Genomic DNA, 21,998 nt, shown 5'->3' on the forward strand with positions numbered 1-21,998 from the left:
TCATTTTTTTGAAGGGGTTAATAAACATGTGGATAAAGGTGAACCGGTAGATGTAGTGTATTTGGATTTTCAGAAGGAATTTGACAAAGTCCCTCATGAGAGGCTTCTAAGAAAACTAAAATGTCATGGGATAGGGGGCGATGTCCTTTCGTGAATTACAAACTGGTTAAAAGACAGGAAACAGAGAGTAGGATAAAATGGTCAATTTTCTCAGTTGAAAAGGGTAAACAGTGGAGTGCCTCAGGGATCTGGAGTTGGACCGGTGCTTTTCAATATATATATAAATCCAAAAAACTAGCAATGTATGTGTCTTAACTTGTGCTTATTGTATTACACAAAATTACCTCCAAAACAAATTTTGGAGAAAGGAAAAAAAAGCACTTTTGACGGATTTTAAAAGGCCTGTGCGCCTAAAGCCCCGGGTCGCGCGTAAGTCCCGGGGCTTTCGAAAAGGGGCGGGAGGGGGCGTGTCCGGGGGCGTTCCCGAAACGACGCAGCGTTTCGGGGGCGTGCCGTGGCGTTTCGGGGGTGGGCCTGGGGGCGTGGTGCCGGCCCGGGGGTGTGGTCGAGGCCTCCGGACCAGCCCCCGGGACTGGAGGACGGAGTGGGGCTGCCGGCCGGCGCGTGCAAAGTTAGGGGGGGGTTTAGATAGGGCTGGGGGGGGTGGGTTAGGGAGGGGAAGGGAGGGGAAGGTGGGGGGATGGTGAAGGAAAGTTCCCTCCGAGGCCGCTCCGAAATCGGAGCGGCCTCGGAGGGAACAGGCAGCGCGCACTGGGCTCGGCGCGCGCAGGTTGCACATATGTGCACCCCCTTGTGCGTGCCGACCCCGGATTTTATAAGATACGCCTGGCTACACGCGTATCTTATATTCTCACAGGACAAGCAGGATGGTTGTCCTCACAAATGGGTGACATCGAGGATGGAGCCCAACCATGGAAAACTTCTGACAAAGTTTCTGGAACTTTACTGGTATAATATATATAGGCAGGCACGCCAGTGCTCTGTCTCTGCACTTTATCAAGAAAATTGTTATAAAATGATTACACGCTGGTACCTTACCCCTCAACTTCTGCATCGGCGATACCCCTCAATAGACGCTCAATGTTGGCGGGGATGTGGCTGTACGGGGACTTTCTTTCACATCTGGTGGCAATGCCCAAAGGTACGGGAATTGTGGATAGCAGTGGCTAACTGGTTGGAGACACTTCTCGGAGTCTCTGGATTTTACAAAGCCAGTTTTATGCTCCTTCATCACCCACCTTTGACCCTCCGAAAGAAACACACACATTTTTGTCATCAAGTTTTTATTATAACCAGGTTGACAATCGCACAAGCATGGAAATCAGCGGATGTACCTTCGCTGCAAATCATACAACATAAAGTTCATCTTTCTTGTCAGCTGGCGGCGGTTACGGCGGCGCTACATGCAGACGTCTCCAAATTTCAAGCCGCTTGGTCTCCATACCTTCAATGGGAGAAGCAACAAATAAGGTCCTGAGTTGGGTTGACCTTTGAGTTTACCAAGTATGCATTGCTGTATATCATTTATGTTTTTTTTCCATTGCCTGCTGACCTTACCTCCTTTTCTATTCTTTGATTTTGTACCAGGAATTGGGCTACTGTTACCTTTTCTTGTGAGCACATGGATGTCGGGTGGGTGGGGGGGGGTTATTTGGGGGGGGGGTTTACGGCACAGATAATGATGCTCTTGAGTTTGCAGCTTTGTATTGTTGTGTTGTTTCATCTTTTGTGGTTTTATTGAAACTTCAATAAAATTATCAGTAACAAACAAAGTTTCTGGAACTTTGACTGGCCCCTACTGGGCATGCCCAGCACGGCACCAACCCTGCAGCCAGCAGGGGTCTCCCCTCAGTCTTCTTTTTTCCGCGCAGCAGTAGCCACGCGGTTAAGGAGCTCTTGCCACGTTCCTGACAGGAATTTTCTTCATAACTTCTTTTGAAGTGAAATTTGCCCCACAGGGGTCTTCCCTCTTTAAAAATTTGATCCGCGATAACTCGGTAAGTTTTTGCCATTGTTTTTGTCGACTACCGTCGAGTTTGGCACTCGAGGCCTGCTGGCCGTCGACCGTCCCGCGGCTAAATTTTTGTTCAATGGCCATGGCGTCGGGGTTCCGTCGGTGCCCAGACTGTACGCGTACTATGTCCATCACAGACCCTCATAGAGTCTGTGTTTTGTGTTTAAGGAGTGAGCATGATGTTCTGACTAGCACCAAATGTGCCCTTATGACACCGAAAGGTCGCAAAGCCAGAATGGAGAAGATGGGACTCCTATTCCATGCTCACACTCCGGTGCCGTCCATCGCATCGACGTCCTCGGAACCGGCACCGTCGAAGTCACACCATCGTCGACAACCTCCCGGTGACCGTCCGCCATCGACGTCTCCACAGCCATCGACTCCCGTTCCTTTCCCCGATGACTGAGGGGATCGAAGGGAGAAACATCGCCACCGACGTCACAAGTCTCGGACTATCGAGGAATCGCAGGCATCGACCTCGGTACCATCCGAGCCTCCTCCGAAGTCTCGACCAGAAGCGGCACCGTCCACTTCTGTCTCTGATACATCGAGGCAACCCTCACCCCATCGGGGTTTGGGAGCTGTGATTCCACCGGCAACGGTGGTCCCTCCGGCTCAGCCTCAGCCTCCCTCTTCCGCAGAGCCGGGTCTTGTTACCCCAGGTCTCCGGGAAGAACTGGACCAGCTGGTCCAGGAGGCCATCGATAAGGCGATGCAACGGTTCCAGATTCCTTTGGCACCGACTCCGGTACCGACACTGGAACCGATTACCGACCCGATTCCAGCAGCGCTGGCACCGCTACTCTCCCGGATGGAAGCGCTCATGACCGCCCTTCCACCGGTGGTACATGGGTCACCGACAGCACCGGTGCCCTCCCCGATGCCAATCTCATCTGGTGGAGAAACACCGTATCGAATACCTCCTTCGGGAGTGGTCCCTTCGATGCCGTGTCGTCCCTCGCCACCGATACATTCCTCTGGGGAGATACGCACATCGGCTCCACCGAGGCCTTCGATGGCGGCACCGATGCCTACGATGCCGGCACCAATGCCAACGGGGATATTCTCGATGCCCCCGGTGATTCCTTCGAGTTTCTCGGAGCCTCAACCGGGACCTTCAGGTATCCAACCCCCTCATGGTCATACAGGTCAGCACCCTGATCCTTATGACACCTGGGGTGATGATTCCTCCACAGACACAGATGATTTGCCTTCACTACCCTCTCCTGCGGGAAGTAGAAAGCGTTCTCCTCCGGAGGACCTCTCTTTCATAAACTTGTGAAGGAAATGTCAGAGTTGGTCCCTTTTCAGCTTCAATCAGAACAAGATGACAGGCACCAAATGATGGAGCTACTCCAATTTTTGGATGCCCCCAAAGTCATCACTTCTATTCCAATTCATCAGGTTCTTATTGACCTTCTTAAAAAGAATTGGGAAACTCCTGGATCTGTTGCGCCAGTAAATAAAAAAGCTGACTCTACCTACCTTGTACAATCAGCACCTGGCTTTCAGAAACCTCAGCTAGATCAACACTCTGTTGTGGTAGAATCAGCCCAAAAGAAAGCTAAACGAATAAAGCCATACTCATCCATACCTCCTACTAAGGAAAATAAATTCCTAGATAGTATAGGTAGGAAAGTATACCAAGGGGCCATGCTTATTTCCAGGATAGCTTCTTATCAGCTATATATGACCCAATACAATAGGGTCATTTTCAAGCAGTTACAGGAATTCTCAGATACCTTACCAGAAAAATTCCAACAACAACTTCAATCCCTACTAACTAAAGGTTTTGAAGCTGGGAAGCATGAGATAAGAACAGCTTATGACATCTTCGATGCTTCCACCAGACTCTCTGCTACGGCCATCTCAGCAAGACGCTGGGCTTGGCTTAAGTCGTCTGACCTTCGTCCGGAGGTTCAGGACAGGCTCTCTGACCTGCCCTGTTTAGGGGATAATTTGTTTGGTGAGCAAATTCAACAAATAGTTGCTGAATTGAAGGATCATCATGAGACCCTTAAACAGCTCTCATCCATTCCTTCTGACTTCCCTTCTAAACAACCGTTTAAGAAGGACCCTAAAAAGTCATTCTTCCGTCCCCGGAAGTACTACCCCCCGCACACTAAATCTAGGCCAACGAGGCCTTATCATAAGCCTCAGCCTTGCCAACCTCGAAAACAAAAGCCCGCAGCAGCTCCACAGCCAGGACCTGCGTCCGGTTTTTGACTTTCAATTAGAGAGCAGATGCCTAATCCCTCTTCCAACCATACCAGTGGGAGGTCGTTTAAGCCACTTTCCAGAACAGTGGCATCACATCACCACAGATCAATGGGTGCTAGCAATAATTGCACAGGGTTACCACCTAAACTTCCAAACTCTTCCTTCGGACTCTCCACCCCTGCAGGTGTGGACACTTACCGATCACTCTATTCTTCTAGAGCAGGAAGTTTCCCTTCTCCTCCATTCAAACGCTATAGAACCCGTTCCTCCCTCTCAACAAGGACTGGGGTTCTATTCCAGGTACTTTCTGATCCCAAAAAAGTCAGGGGGACTTCGACCAATCCTAGACCTATGGGCTCTCAACAAGTACCTTTACAGAGAGAAGTTCAAGCTGGTAACCCTAGGCTCGCTTCTCCCTCTGCTGCAAAGAGGGGACTGGCTCTGCTCTCTAGACCTAAAAGACGCTTATACCCACATTGCGATAACTCGAGCTCATCGCAAATACCTCCGCTTTCTAGTAGGCCAAAACCACTACCAATACAGAGTGCTCCCATTTGGCCTAGCATCTGCACCACGTGTTTTCACCAAATGTCTCGTAGTGGTTGCAGCATTCCTCAGGAAGGAAGGTGTCCATGTCTACCCCTACTTGGACGATTGGTTGATCAGGGCCCCAACCCATCAAATCGCTCGGTCCTCCCTGACCCTCACAATACAAACTCTAATTTCTCTAGGGTTTCTTGTCAATTACGAAAAATCCTACTTAGTCCCATCTCAAACCTTATCCTTCATTGGGGCAGACTTGGACACCTTACAGGCAAAGGCCTTCCTTCCTCTTCAACGAGTCCAAACCCTTGTGTCCCTAGCTTGCAGGTTGCAGTCTCAGCGCTCAGCAACAGCTCGCCAATTTCTAATTCTGCTGGGACACATGGCCTCCTCAGTTTATGTGACTCCCATGGCCCGCCTGGCCATGAGAGTCATGCAATGGACCCTGAAATCACAATGGATCCAAGCCACTCAGCCTCTGTCGACCATTGTCCGCATCACCGACGCACTCCGTCTGTCTCTTGCTTGGTGGAAAAATCAATCCAACCTCCTACAGGGCTTGCCTTTTCATCCTCCAGACCCTCGAATAATGCTCACCACCGACGCTTCCAACATTGGGTGGGGAGCCCATGTAAACAATTTACAAACTCAAAGGTTCTGGTCTCCAGAGGAAGCCAAACACCAGATAAATTTCCTGGAGCTTCGAGCAATCCGATATGCTCTCCGAGCTTTTCAAGATTGCCTATCAAACCATGTAATCTTGATTCAGACAGACAACCAGGTGGCAATGTGGTACATCAACAAGCAGGGAGGCACAGGCTCCTTCCTTCTGTGTCAGGAAGCTGCGCAGATTTGGGCAGAAGCCCTCTCCCACTCGATGTACCTCAGAGCCACCTATTTGCCAGGGGTGGACAATGTACTGGCAGACCAGCTGAGCCGGCTCTTCCAACCACACGAGTGGTCGCTCAATCCCTTGGTAACGACCTCGCTTTTCCAGCAATGGGGTTATCCCCACATAGACCTCTTTGCGTCCCCTCAGAACCACAAAGTGGACAATTACTGCTCTCTCATTCGGAGCCAGCACTCTCAGGCCAGGGATGCATTCTCCCTCCCATGGACAACTGGTCTGCTTTACGCATTCCCTCCACTTCCTCTTCTGTCGAAGACTCTCGTGAAGCTACATCAGGACAGGGGAACCATGATCCTGATAGCACCGCACTGGCCACGCCAAGTGTGGTTTCCCATACTCCAGGATCTCTCCATCCGCAGACACATTTCCCTGGGAAAGGACCCGCATCTGATCACTCAAAACAACGGATGCCTCCTCCATACCAATCTCCAAGCCTTGTCCCTGACGGCATGGATGTTGAAAGGTTAGTCCTTCAACCACTTAACCTTTCGGATTCAGTTTCTCGTGTCCTGATCGCTTCACGAAAGCCTTCCACAAGAAAATCTTATTCCTACAAATGGAAAAGGTATACATCATGGTGCACTTCTCAGTCCCTTGATCCCCTTTCCTATCCAACTTCTAAATTCTTGGACTATCTTTGGCATTTATCAGAATCAGGTCTAAAGACTTCTTCCATTAGAATGCATGTCAGTGCGGTAGCCGCCTTCCATAAAGGTATTGGGGGTGTCCCTATTTCAGTACAACCCCTTGTAACACGTTTTCTTAAAGGCTTGCTCCATTTGAAGCCACCTTTACGTCCTCCGGCCCCATCTTCGCTTATGTCTCCAGCCTCACTCAAACCATTCCGCGAGAAATCCCCGGCAACATGGCACAACCCAAAACTGAAGAACTCGCTCAGTTTTTCCAAAATAAAATCACCAATCTCTTAACACAACTGCCTTCCAATACAGCCGACCTCCAGGCATATCAACAACCTGCCCACAAAAACGTCAGCTTAAACACCTTTGAACCCGTCTCTTCCACGGAGATACAAACCATCCTGAAAAGAATGAAACCTTCGTCTCATCCTGCAGACCACATCCCCTCCAAACTACTTCTTTCTATTCCAGACACAATAGCCACTTCATTGAAAAATATCATCAACTGCTCTCTAGCTCAAGGAACCTTCCCAGATGATCTCAAAATGGCCTCAATCTCACCACTCCTAAAGAAACCCAACCTAGACCCGAAGGACCCTAACAATTTCCGCCCCATAGCTAACCTCCCATTCATCGCCAAGATCATGGAAAAACTAGTGAACTCTCAACTCTCAGATTTCATCGAAGACATCAATCTTCTTTTCACCCCACAACACGGCTTCCGAAAAAATCGAGGCACAGAATCCCTCCTCACCTCGTTGACAGACCATATCTTACTGGGCCTCGACAAAGGAAACTCTTTCCTATTGATCTTGTTAGACCTATCCGCAGCGTTCGACACGGTCAACCACACCATCCTCCTAAACCAGTTGTCGTCCATAGGAATCTGCGGCACCGTCCTATCTTGGTTCAAAACCTTTCTCAATAACAGAGGTTACAAAGTTAAACTCCAAAACAAGGAATCCTCAAGATTTGACTCTGCCATAGGAGTCCCACAAGGTTCTTCATTATCTCCGACTCTATTCAATATTTACCTGCTTCCTCTCTGCCAACTTCTCACTGACCTCAATCTAAAGTACTTCCTATACGCAGATGATATTCAAATCATCATCCCCATCAAAGACACATACTCTAAAACTCTTGACTACTGGGAATCATGCCACCAAAAAATCAAACAACTACTCAACAGCCTTCACCTCATCTTAAATTCCTCCAAGACAGAAATCCTACTCATCTCTCCTGAGAACAATATACCTAACATTACTCTTCCTACCAACCTACCTACCACACAAGTTAGAGACTTAGGAGTGTTAATGGACAACCGGCTAAACTTCAAGGCACACATCAACAAAACAACCAAAGACTGCTTCTATAAACTCCAGGTTTTGAAAAGGATAAGACCTCTCTTCCATGCTCAAGACTTCAGAACGATCATCCAGGCAGTCATTTTTTCAAAATTAGACTATTGCAATTCCCTATTGCTAGGTCTGCCTTCTTCCTATTCCAAACCATTACAGATGGTGCAAAATTCAGCAGCCCGACTACTAACAGGCACAAGAAAAAGAGACCACATATCTCCCATCCTGAAAGAGCTACATTGGCTACCCGTATACTTCCGTATCATGTACAAAGCCATATGTATCATTTTCAAAACTATACATCAATGCACTTCCCTCGATCTTCAATTCCCTCTCCAAGTATACAACTCGACAAGACCTACCAGAGATGTTTATAGAGGCACACTCCAAGTTCCCCCTGCGAAAACGACTAGACAAATTACCCTAAGAGATCGTGCCACCTCCACAGCTGGCCCCCTTCTGTGGAATTCCTTGCCCACAGATCTCAGACTGGAACCCTGCCTCCTAACTTTTAGGAAAAGACTTAAGACTTGGTTATTCAAGCAAGCTTTCCCAGACACAATCTAATGACACAATCCAAGGACTCCTCAAAACATTCAGCCATTAATCATGCCATTTGTACATAACTTGTAATTTGACTTGTATATCGTTTAACCATTTATTCTTTCCTATTTCTTCCTCTTCTCCAAGTTCTGCTACCCCTGTTAATTGTAACTGTACCTTCGGTCACCTCAGTTCTAGTTTGATGTATTTAATGCACTCCCGTTCCATGTAAACCAGCAAGATATGTTCTCATGATTGCCGGTATATAAAAACCTTAAATAAATAAATAAATAAATAAATAAATAAAATCTTGGGACCTTAATCTGGTTCTTGGTCGCCTTATGAAACCACCTTTCGAACCTCTTCACTCCTGTGACCTAAAATATCTCACATGGAAAGTGTTATTCCTTTTGGCTATCACTTCAGCTCGCAGGGTTAGTGAATTACAGGCCCTAGTTACCTATCCACCTTACACTAAGCTCCTGCAGGACCGGGCGGTACTCCGCACTCACCCTAAATTTTTACCTAAGGTAGTTTCGGAGTTTCATATTAATCAATCCATCATACTACCTATCTTCTTTCCCAGGCCCCACTCCAACTCCGGGGAACAGACTCTGCATACCCTTGACTGTAAACAGGCTCTAGCATTCTATCTAGACCAGGGGTCAGGAACCTTTTTGGCTGAGAGAGCCATAAACGCCACATATTTTAAAATGTAATTCCATGAGAGCCATACAATATGTTTAAAACTAAATACAAGTAAATGTGTGCATTTTATGTAAGATCACACTTTTAAAGTACAATAAGTCTCTGAAAATATTACACCAGGCCTTAAGACACCAATACATCTCCTATTAGGAAAACGGACCAAGTCAGGCTGCTATAGAGTCCTACACAGAAACAACACGCCAGCAGAAAACCTCACCTGAATCACGTGCTGTCCCTCACCTAACATAGAATAAAGAGACCAAAACGCATAACAAGAAGCATGCAGAAAAAACTGAATTGGAAATTGCAACAAGCCAGAGTCTCTGTATGCAGTGTAACAAAGGAAAAAAGAAACATCACCCATCCTTATAAAACAAATCAAGAAATATAAAATCATCAGCAGTAAAACTGTACTAACAAAAAGAATATATTTCGAAACAACTGATGAGTGGAATATCCAATAATTAAAAACTCATATAAAACATTTCCAGATACCAACAAAATATTTCAAAATAGCAGACACAAAGATCCAGTAATGAAAAATAATAAGGATACAAACATTTTTTTGCTCTGCATACCTGGGAACGTTTGATATCCAGGTGTCCTGAGATTGTTCTGAATTAGCAGGAGGTGGGGTGGTTTGCTTGGAACTTTCTCCTCTCTCAGTCACATACCAGCGCTCTCTCTCACACTGGCTCTCAATGACACACCTATACACACATGCTCTCAGTACTCACATATACACATGTTTTTTCTCTCTCACTTATATAGGCTCTTAATTACACATTTACACACATGCTGTCTATCTTTTCACGCTTACACACACACACAGGCTTTCAATCACATAAATACATGCTGTCTTTTTCTCTCACACACAGACTCTCATTCACATGCTTACAAACATGTCCTCTCTTTCTCTCATTTACACACAGGCTCTCAATCACACACTCACATGCTCCCTCACCTAAATCAGCTCTCAATCACACACAGACACACATGGTCTCTCTCTCTCATTTAAACACAGGCTCTCAATCACATACTCACATGCTGCATCACCTAAACCAGCTGTCAATCAGACACAGACACACATGATATCTATCTTACTTATACACACAGGCTCTTAATCATACATACACATGATTTCTCTCACACACAAAGGATCTCAATCATACACACATACTCTTTCAAACAAACAGGTTTTCAATCACAAACTTACACATACAGGTTCCCAATGGTAAACTTACATTCATGCTCTCTCTCTCACAGGAGGGCTCAATCACAGACATACTCTCTTTCACATATACAGGCTCTCAATCATTCACATACATGCAATCTCTCACTCACACACACAGGATCTCAAACACACATGCTTGCTCGCTCATTCACTATCTCTCTCCCCCACCCCCACCCCGGGAACTCGCGGCAGCAGCAGCCTCCTCCCAACGCTAACCTCTTCATTTTCAGCCCTCGCGGAGGCGGAGTCCCATCGGCCGCGGTTGAAACTCTTCATTTTCCTCCGAGCCGCGCTGCAGTCTTCTTCCCGTCGGACACTAGCGTGGCCTCTTCTTCCCGTGCAGGCACCCGATGCTCTCCACTTCCTCTTCCGGGCCGCAGGAAGAAGAGAGCACGCCGGTGCCGCTGACTGGATCAGCGGCACCGGCGTGCTCTCTTCTTCCCGCGGCCCGGAAGAGGAAGTGGTGAGCATCGGGTGCCTGCGCGGGAAGACTCCCGGGCAGGCACCCGATGACTCCAGCGCAGGCACCGGCGTGCTCTCTTCTCCTCCCCCCGCCCCCCGGCCCGGAAGAGGAAGTGGTAAGCATCGGGTGCCTGTGCGGAAGAAGAGACCACGCTAGTGTGGTCGTCAGCATAAACATAATGAGGGAGATTTAGACTAGATAGGAGGTGACAGAGGGGTAGGATGTAAATATTGAAAAGGGTTGAGGAAAGAGAAGAACCTTGTGGGACACCCTGATTGAGGGGGATGACCTTGGATTATAGCATGGGATGAAGAGGTAGATATAATTATTATATATTTATAATGAAGAGGTAGATATAATTGTAAATATTGAATATTTATAATGAAGAGGTAGATATATATAAATAATTATATATTTATAATGAAGAGGTAGATATAATTATGTAAATATTGAAAAGGGTTGAGGAAAGAGAAGAACCTTGTGGGACACCCTGATTGAGGGGGATGACCTTGGATTATAGCATGGGATGAAGAGGTAGATATACAAGACGTGGCTATTCCACCAAGCCTTTGATGATCCTCCAGACAACCCTTAGTCTTCTTTTTCCTCACTTGGATTTAGAAGATTAAAGTCCTACAACCTTCAAACGAAGAACTCTGGCACTTACTGAGGAAAGCATCTTTTTGCTCTAATCCAAATTCCTTTTGGATTATGCTTCTTCTATTATTTTTGACCTTTATCTTCCTTCCAGCTCTTAAGCTTCCCAAGTTTTTACTCCTTGTTAAATGTAACTTTATCTCATTCTCTTCTCTTGTTAATTACTTTTATTTATTGCTTCTGTTATACCCTTGTTTTATGTAAACCGATCCGATATGGTTTAATTTACTATGAAGGTCGGTATAAAAAAAACTGTTAAATAAATAAATAAATAAATAAATAGATAGAACTCTTCAACATATATAAATCTTCACACATCAATATTTGTAGCCCTTACCCCTATTCTGCTGCTAAACTCAATCTCTCCCTAAAATATAGTACTTTGTACATTAATCACTGTTGATTATTAATAACCAAAAAAACCTACACTTCATTAAATTCTTAATGCATACATGCTCATGGTCGTGCTATCGTTATTTAACAATGCTTCATTACAATGTTTAAACCACTCTTATGTGGTCTGCACTATCACGTGTAGATATCCAAGATGCGTTTTCAAAATCCCTCATCTGTAGTGTTTCCCGGTTGTATGATTTTTCTTTCCCAACAAGGCCCTTGTTTCGCCTTCCTGGCTTCTTCAGGGGAATTAACTCGAAAGAAATCAACAGTGTGTAAATCACCCCCAACTCTCGATGCTATTAATAAATAAAATTAAAATTACTGAACGCAAAAGACACTAAACTGTATCATTGATTATTGATCTTGCTATCTCTATCAACACTCTTATCTTACATATTAATCATATACATAGAGGGGTAGATTTTAAAAGAAGCGCGATCAGCCTACTTTTGCTTGCGCATCAGACTCAAGCAAAAGTACGCTGGATTTTAGTAGATACGCGCGGAGCCGCGCGTATCCACTAAAATCCTGGATCGGCGCGCGCAAGGCTATCGATTTTGTATAGCCTGCGCGCGCCGAGCCGCGCTGCCTCCCCCCGTTCCCTCCAAGGCCGCTCCGAAATCGGAGCGGCCTTGGAGGGAACTTTCCTTTGCCCTCCCCTCACCTTCCCCTCCCTTCCCCTACCTAACCCACCCGCCCGGCCCTGTCTACACCCCCCCCTTACCTTTGTCGGGGGATTTACGCCTCCCGGAGGGAGACGTAAATCCCCGCGCGCCAGCGGGCCTGCTGCGCGCCGGGCCGCGACCTGGGGGCGGGTACGGAGGGCGTGGCCACGCCCCCGGGCCGTAGCCACGCCCCGTACCCGCCCCCAAAACGCTGCCGACACGCCCCCGGAACGCCGCGCGCTCCGGCCCCGCCCCCCGACACGCCCCCCTCCGAGAACCCCGGGACGTACGCGAGTCCCGGGGCTCTGCGCGCGCCGGGAGGCCTATGTAAAATAGGCTTCCCGGCGAGCAGGGCTCTGAAAATCCGCCCCAGAGTATAAAAAATCTTACCCTTGCTATATCAACCCTTCATATGTTATCTACAAAAATGTATATTTTATTTTTATGAATAATTGAATTCAAATAAGAACATGTTTGTATTCAAATGAATTTACCCGAACTCACTCCTACCTGAACACTGAAGGGTGAGTCAGAAAAATCACAGGGTACGGTATTGCCTCATGGCTCTCTTATCACTATTCTAATGCAATCCGTTTCTTAAATCCCGAACCCTTGTGTTCACCTACAAAAACATCAGTGAGAAAACTAGTCTAACCTCGATCTCTCAACTTTTCCAATATATTGATTTTAATCACAAACTATTGAAAAAAACCTCACTATGTCAGGTAACGACCAAATGTGCCCCTTATTCATGCTACTCACTGACTCAGCCACTCTTTACTTGTTTCCACTTGTTGATAGGAGAATCTCGCAAAAGAATTTTGTCAGAGGCAAAAAACCTCTCTCAGACAATTGTTTGGAGATTATCTGCGGGAACAATGTATCAAAAATATCAAACAAAAAACTTCCAATTCTTCTTGTCCTCCAAAGCCTCACCTTAATAAAACATAAACCACATTCACATACCTCAATCCTAAAATGGTAGGCTTCCAAGTACTCAGGAAGTGTTGGAGCTGAAATTTCACAATTGACATTGTTCTCTATCAGCCGTCTCGGTCATCTCGGGCTAAGCATTTCAACGCAAACTGTGTTTCTTATGTTCTTATGACAATTTGGCAGCATTAAATGCTTGAAGATCTATGTCTCTTATAGGAGCAGACTGGTTTCTCTAGCAGGTAGATGAGACTGGCCGAAAGAATGCATTAGGATTTTGGGGAAGGAAATGAACTCTTGCAGCGTTGCAATATACTGTTAGAGAAACAAATTTTAGGGGTTTATTGGGCTTTGATTGAGACTAATCAGATTACTGGGGAACAGGATATTACCCTGAGAACACAAATTCCAATTATGACATGGGTAAATTCAGAGCACACCACTGCATTATCTGGTAATGACCTTACAGCTAGCCTTTTAAAATGGAAATGATATATTGCTAGCTGTGTCCAAGGTTCCTCCCCTGGATATTTAAAAATTCATGAAGAAGATATGAAAGTCCCTTGTCTCTCTGAAGTGCTTCCAGTATTTGATAGTATTCCACCTCATAGTCCAGTCTAAGAAGCTTAGGAATATGATACCCTGCCCACAGAACAAAAACTATTTGAACTCAAGAACATAAGAAATTGCCATGCTGGGTCAAACCAAGGGTCCATCAAGCCCAGCATCCTGTTTCCAACAGAGGTCAATCCAGGCCACAAGAACCTGGCAAGTACCCAAAGACCAAGAAGATCCCATGCTACTGATGCCAGTAATAGCAGAGGCCATTCCCTAAGTCAACTTGATTAACAGCAGTTAATGGACTTCTCCTCCAAGAACTTCTCCAAACCTTTTTTGAACCCAGCTACACTAACTGCACTAACCACATCTTCTGTCAACAAATTCCAGAGCTTAATTGTGCATTGAGTGATAAAAGAATTTTCTACGATTAGTCTTAAATGGGCTACTTGCTAACCTCATGGAGTGCCCCCTAGTCCTTCTATTATTTGAAAGTGTAAATAACCAATTCACATCTACTTGCGTTCAAGACCTCTCATGATTTTAAAGACCTCTATCATATCCCCCCTCAGCTGTCTCTTCTCCAAGCTGAACAGCCCTAACCTATTCAGCCTTTCCTCATATGGGGAGTTGTTCCATCCCCTTTATCATTTTGGTTGCCCTTCTCTGTACCTTCTTCATCACAACTATATCTTTTTTGCAATGCGGCGACCAGAATTGTACACAAATTTCAAGGTGTGGTCTCACCATGGAGCAATATAGAGGCATTATGACATTTTGCGTTTTATTAACCATTCCCTTCCTAATAATTCCTAACATTCTGTTTGCTTTTTTGACTGCTGCAGCACACTGAGCCGATGATTTCAAAGTATTATCCACTATGATGCTTAGATCTTTTTCCTGGGTGGTGGCTCCTAATATGGAATCTAACATTGTGTAACTACAGCAAGGGTTATTTGCCTGGTTCTCTGATAGCAGTTGTCATTATAGTCAGGGACAGAGGAAATGGAAGACTGCAACCTATTCTCCTGTTGTTCAGGCTCATCGATGCAGGGAGAGTATGGGGCAAAGTAGCCAATAAGTAGAGTTAAGTGCAGCAGTTCTAGCCCTTCAATCAGCACAATATGATAGAGCTAATTCCTGTTACATATATAAGGACTCTTAGGCAGTTTATAAAGGTCTGTTACATTGGATGTCAAAGTGGCATCAGGATGCATGGTAGATTAGAGGAAAATCACTTTGGGGTAAAGATCTCTAGCCTGAAATTTGGAAAATCTGGCAGGAGATGCAGGTTTATGTTAGTCACGTAGATGCACATGTAGGCAGAGATGATGGTGAGAGTACCCATAATCAGGCTGCTGATTAATATGCAGCCTTTCATGCAGTTAGCATAAGGAACCATGTGCATGAAGCATCAGGTCATTTGGGTGCCAGTAATAATTTGCAATGGGCTCATTTTAAACATCTCCCTATGATAAAAGGAAAAGCAAAACAGGCAGTAAGAGACTGTGTAATATGTCATAAAGAGAAAGGGAGAATTCCAATACCCTTACATAGAGTTGCACTTGGAACTACTAAATGTGGTACACTTCCATGGAAAGGTAGACTATATAGGACCACTACCTACTGGTAAACATGGGCATAAGTTTATTCTGAACATTGTAGATACTAGTTCAGGAGCATGTTATCTGTTTCCTTTTAAAAGAACCACTGCAGACAATACTGTTACAGCCTTAAAAATGTTTTTTTGCTTTTATGGCTGCCCTCTGGAAATTCAATCTGATAATGGTTCCGACTTTACAGGAAAAAAGGTAGTGTTTTGTAGCTTCTTTGGGAATTTATTGGCATTTGCATATTCCTTACCACCCAGCGGCAGCAGGTTTGGTGGAAAGAATTAATGGTCTTGTCAAACAACAACTGCTATTGCAGGACAATGATACCTATACGGGGTGTGTCACTAATTTACCTGTTGTGGAATCTTACTTAAATGCTCGACCTTCGATACTTAATGTTTTACATTCCTACCTACAGACAAAACCCACTGTTTCTTTGGGAGAAATATCAGAAAGGCTGCTCTGTGAAGGACAGAAAGTTTGGGCACATTTTCCCCTCCAACATCTGACTGGAGCAAAGGTGAAATCTTAGTGTTGGGTTCAGGGCGTACCGCATCTATACTGATTGAAGGACACACCGTACCTTTCTTCCAAGTCACCGACTTAAAGCTGCAGAATGAACATTCTATACAAAAGACTGTTTGATTTGTTTGCTTTAACTTTTTTGGGGTTTTTTTTAGGTTTTTTGATGTTGCATTTTACATGCTTAGCATTAGAATCATTCATTAATATCACATACGCTATAAGTGTGAAATAGAAATCCCTCAGAATCTAGCCCTTGAGACATCTTTGGCCTTAATATTTCTAATTATACTGCCCTGTGTTTGGTATGTCATAGAATGCCCTTAGGGGTTGGTGATCATTCTGTTATTGTATCCATTGCCCTCATACCAATAGCTAATGGCTAACTGTTTACATTGAATTCAGAACCAGTGGGTTATGTACCTCTACCAGAAGATGGAGACGGAGCAAAGCTAACATCACAGTATAAATACTCCTGCAGTGTCATCAGCCTGCCAGTATTCTCTTCAAAAGCCAACTGTGGACAGACTAGCAAATGTAATTGAGATATAATTAAAATATAATATAAATGTAATTGTAATATAAATACTGGTCACAATCTACCATCAATTCCATCAGTCAGCATAACTTAACAGATCCACCAACGCCATATTTGAAGTGTACCTTGGGTACACTCCAACTAAGGATCAGCTATGAATGTTATGTATATGGTGTTGGTGGATCTGTTAAGTTATGCTGTCTGATGGATGTGAATGTGGATAAATAAATATAAATATAGATGTACGTTGTCTTTATTGCATATACAGATGATCATGAAACACAGAAACATAGAAATGACGGCAGAAAAAGACCAATCGGACCATCCAATCTGCCCAGCAAGCTCCCACACTTATTTTCCCATATTTATCTGTTTCACTAACCAAGTTCAGGGCCCTTTTGGTAACCATTTGATTCAAATTTCCTGCCATCCCCTGTCATTGATGCGAGAGTAATGTTGGAGTTGCATCAAAGGTGAGCATAAGGCTTAATGGTTAAGGATAGTAACTGCCGCAACAAGCAAATTACCCCAATGCTTGTTTACTCAGATTGCACAGATCAATGCCTTGTTGGATGTTGTCTGAATGTAAATCCTGTCTTCCACATTTCCCCCTGCCATTGAAGCAGAGAGCAACGCTGTATATGCATTCAAAGTGATGTAGCAGGCTTAATTGGTTTAGGGTACTAACCGCCATAATAAGCAAGCTACCCCCACGATGAACTATTTGTTCAAGCGCTTGATGCAATTCATGAGAGGATATAGACTGGTGGAATATCAAATTAATATGTATGTTGTGGAGAAGATTTAGTTATTAAGAGTAATTAATTTATTAATTAAAGTAAAATGCTATAGTGAATTATTTCATGTTCTATGTCAATTTTTAGATTAGCATCTTCATTTTGGGATTAATGAATACATGGAACACTACACATCTGGGCCTGGTCATCATATGAATATTCAAGTAGCATTTCTATATGCTTTCTTGAGCAGGATCAATAAATAAGAAAAAATTGGAAACCACAGTATGGCATATAACACATTGTGATTGTTTTCATGTGATATATCAAATGATTTAATGGAATTTGTTGCCAGAGGATTTGATGGAATTTATGTGGTTAGTGTAGCTGTGTTTTAAAAAAGGATTGGATAAGTTCTTGGAGGAGAAGTCCATTACCTGCTATTAATTAAGTTGACTTAGAAAATAGCCACTGCTATTACTAGCAACAGTAACATGGAACAGACTTAGTTTTTGGGTACTTGCCAGGTTCTTATGGCCTGGATTGGCCTCTGTTGGAAACAGGATGCTGGGCTTGATGGACCCTTGGTCTGACCCAGTATGGCATGTTCTTATGTTCTTATCCTCTAGATCACATGTGTTAAACACAAGGCCCGCGGTCTTGTTTTTTTGTGGCTCACCAGTGATATGGGTGGCTGAGGAGAAATGGGTGAGAATGTGTGTCAGCAATGCCACAGCAGCGCGACTCCTATGAGTGATGGCACTTCCCCCATGCAATCACCAATCCCGTCCCGGCTGCTCAGCAATCATGTGCACATCACACCCCTGCTCTGCTACCACAACGTAGCGTGGAGGTGGAGTCGCGTCGCACAGATCATCACAGGGACGGGAGCCATTTTCTTTTTGTGCCCACGTGGAGCAGGAGTGGAGCAGAAGTGGGGCAGGTAAATACAACTGATGGCAGCAGGCTCTCTGGAAGCAATATGGCAGCAGGCTCTTTGTGGGGGCAGTGGTTATGTGACAGCAGGCTCCCTAGGGGAGCACTTATATGACAGCAAAATGGTCCTAAAGGATATCTTGGTCTTTCATTTTTGGTTTTTACCTGCCGGTGCCAGTGCAAAAGTGCACAATTTTGGACACATTTAAAGTTACTTCATCTGCTCTGCCTTTCCCTCTCCCTCACATCATTGATATATGTCACCGGGGATGTTAAGATTACTACAACGATTTAACATTTTTCCGTGGTATTATAATGCCCACTGCCTAGTGTCCACTGCACACACTTTGCCTTCTGCCAGGCAAACAGTGAGTGTCATCCTGTCTGCTCTGTCTGCACTATTTCTCTGTCACAGACAGGCTTCACAATACAGCCTGTTATGCTGCACTTTCTGGCCTGCCTTCACTGCTTGCTTATGCCCAGTACTACCTAGCTCCCACTGCCCACAATGTGCCCACTGGCAGTCATACAGAGAATAAATAACTAATCTGAAGTGTAGCTAAGGCTTCAATCACGAAAAAGGAAAAACAGAACAACAAGCAAAGCAACACAAATCTACAATGATGCAGAGATATTGTGATGCCATGCTGCCTCCATGGTTTGTTTTCCTGTCTTGTGTTAATGGGCTGCCACAGCAAAAATCCTTACCAAGAATTCGGAGAGACCTCAGAGCTATGCTTTCACACAGACAATGTCTAGAGAAACAATGCAGAGCAAGGCTATGACATGCTCATTCTTCGAGCTCAGCATCACTGTAACCCGCTCTGTGGCATTATAGGAGACTAGGAAAATGCTCCGCTGCGATACATCATAACTCTCATTGCTTGACGGTATGCCAATCCGTCCCTTCTCTGCAGCCTGCCCGCTCCACAGTGTATGAACCTTTCTCCATACATTTGCAACTGTTGCTATGCCTATGATTTCCATGGGTCTTTTGACTATAATTGCTTATAGAAATCATTCTGTTTGACAGAAATGAAACAAGTAGGATTCCTTTAGTTCACGGGTCCCCTTCAGCTCATTTTGGACCCTAAGAGTTTGGAGTCAGAGTTTAAAGCTTTTAAAAAAGCTCTAAAAGCATGCCTGTTCGAACAGGCTTATATTGACTATCTTGAAAAAAAGAACTCATTGGTTTAAAGAAACATTATTTTTATCTTTGTTTTATGTTCATTTATTAATAATTGATTAACAATTTTATTTTTTATCATATTTTACTGTACCTTTTAGATATTTCAGTTTGATTTTATGATTTTGTAACATGTAAACCATTGTGATGTATATTATGAACGATGGTATACAAGAATTTTTAATAAATAAAATAAATAAATAAAAATAAACAAGTGGCTCCACTGATTTCATTTTTATATTTTGTTTTCAATGAATGCACTTCTCTAGCTGAGATGCTTGTTCAATTAGTCCTCCTTTAGTCTGGCATCAAGAGTTCAACAGTTGCTCACAGGTTAAAAGAAGAGGTTAGTTGGTTCCATAGTGTAGTGGGTATCACATCTGCTTTACACGCAGAAGGGCCTGGGTTCAATCCCCAGTGGAGCCATTTTTAACTTGCTGCAGAAACAGGCATGCGTCTGAGTGCAAGGATAACTTAGATACCGAAAAAGCAAGTTGAAGACCAATGGGTTCCATATATGTGCAGTGGAAACCCCACCTGTCAGGTTTTCAGGATATCCACAATCTATATGCGTGGGATAGATTTACAGGCCCTTCCTTCTATGCGTGCTACTTGATCTCATGCAAATTCATAGCAGATATCGTCTTCCCCAGAAGAAGTGTGGGAACGGTTACTGGAGACGAAATAAGAAAGCTTTAGGTAAACTCCTAAGCCAACACCTTGTGTGGTAAAAAGAATTGAGTCCCTCACAGGCTTTCTGCTTCGGATATATTTAAAAAAGGTTTTACTGTGAGTTTTTGCCTCTACAGCCAACTTTTCAAATTCTCTCTTAGCCTGTCTTATCAATGTTTTACATTTAACTTGCCAACATTTATGCTTTATCCTGTTTTCTTCTGTTGGATCCTTCTTCCAATTTTTGAATGAAGATCTTCTGGCTAAAATAGCTTCTTTCACCTCCCCTTTTAACCACGCCGGTAATCGTTTTGCCTTTTTTCCACCTTTCTTAATGTGTGGAATACATCTGGACTGTGCTTCTAGAATGGTATTTTTTAACAATAACCACGCCTCTTGGACATTTTTTTACTTTTGTAGCTGCTCCTCTCAGTTTTTTTCTAACAATTTTTCTCATTTTCTCAAAGTTTCCTTTTTGAAAGTTTAGCACGAGGGTCTTGGATTTGCACTTTGTTCCTCTTCTAGTCATTAAATCAAATTTGATCATATTATGATCACTATTGCCAAGCGGCTCCACCACCGTTACCTCTCTCACCAAGTCCTGTGTTCCACTGAGAATTAGATCTAAGATTGCTCCCTCTCTCGTCGGTTCCTGAACCAATTGCTCCATAAAGCTATCATTTATTCCATCCAGGAACGTTATCTCTCTAGCGTGACGTGATGATACATTTACCCAGTCAATATTGGGGTAATTGAAGTCTCCCATTACTATTGCACTACCAATTTGGTTAGCTTCCTTAATTTCTCTTATCATTTCACTGTCCGTCTCACCATCTTGACCAGGTGGACGGTAGTATACCCCTATCACTATAGTCTTCCCCGACACACAAGGGATTTCTACCCATAAAGATTCAATTTTGTATTTAGTCTCATGCAGGATGTTTATCCTGTTGGACTCTATGCCATCCCGGACATAAAGCGCCACACCTCCTCCCGAGTGCTCCTCTCTGTCATTGCGCTATAATTTGTACCCCGGTATAGCACTGTCCCATTGGTTATCCTCTTTCCACCAAGTCTCTGAGATGCCAATTAAGTCTGTCATCATTCACTCCTATACATTCTAATTCTCCCATCTTACTTCTTAGACTTCTGGCATTAGCATACAAACATTTCAAAGTTTGTTTTTTGTTTGTATTTTCATTCTGCTTTTTAATTGATAGGGATAAGTTAGAAATTTTTAGCTCAGGAGAGGTTTTAGTTACAGGCACTTGGACTACTTTTCTAATTATTGGAACCTCACTGTCGGGATGCCCTAATTCTAATGCATCATTAGTATCCTTTAAAGATACCTCTCTCCGAACCATGCGCTGCTGAGCGATTGTCGGCTTTCCCCTTTGTTCTAGTTTAAAAGCTGCTCTATCTCCTTTTTAAAGGTTAGCACCAGTAGTCTGGTTCCACCCTGGTGAAGGTGGAGCCCATCCCTTCGAAAGAGACTCCCCCTTCCCCAAAAGGTTCCCCAGTTCCTAACAAAACTGAATCCCTCTTCCTTGCACCATCGGCTCATCCACGCATTGAGACTCCAGAGCTCTGCATGCCTCTGGTGACCTGCGTGTGGAACAGGGAGCATTTCAGAGAATGCTACCCTGGAGGTTCTGGATTTAAGCTTTCTACCTAAGAGCCTAAATTTGGCTTCCAGAACCTCCCTCCCACATTTTCCTATGTCGTTGGTGCCCACATGTACCACGACAGTCGGCTCCTCCCCAGCACTGTCTAAAATCCTATCTAGGTGACGCTTGAGGTCCGCCACCTTCGCACCAGGTAGGCATGCTACCAGGCGATCCTCATGCCCACCAGCCACCCAGCTATCTACATTCCTAATAATTGAATCACCAACTCTGACGGCCGACCTAACCCTTCCCTCCTGGGCAGT

The 21,998-nt window shown here is 44.4% G+C and overlaps 1 non-coding gene across 1 annotated transcript; it reads left to right on the forward strand.

The window, feature by feature from the left end:
* Positions 1-19,749: 19,749 nt before the first annotated feature.
* Positions 19,750-19,822, forward strand: TRNAV-UAC. The gene has a single exon. It is a non-coding gene; the product is annotated as a tRNA-Val (tRNA).
* Positions 19,823-21,998: the final 2,176 nt, after the last annotated feature.

Source organism: Rhinatrema bivittatum, chromosome 9 (assembly GCF_901001135.1).
Source record: "Rhinatrema bivittatum chromosome 9, aRhiBiv1.1, whole genome shotgun sequence".
NCBI classification, from domain to species: domain Eukaryota; kingdom Metazoa; phylum Chordata; class Amphibia; order Gymnophiona; family Rhinatrematidae; genus Rhinatrema; species Rhinatrema bivittatum.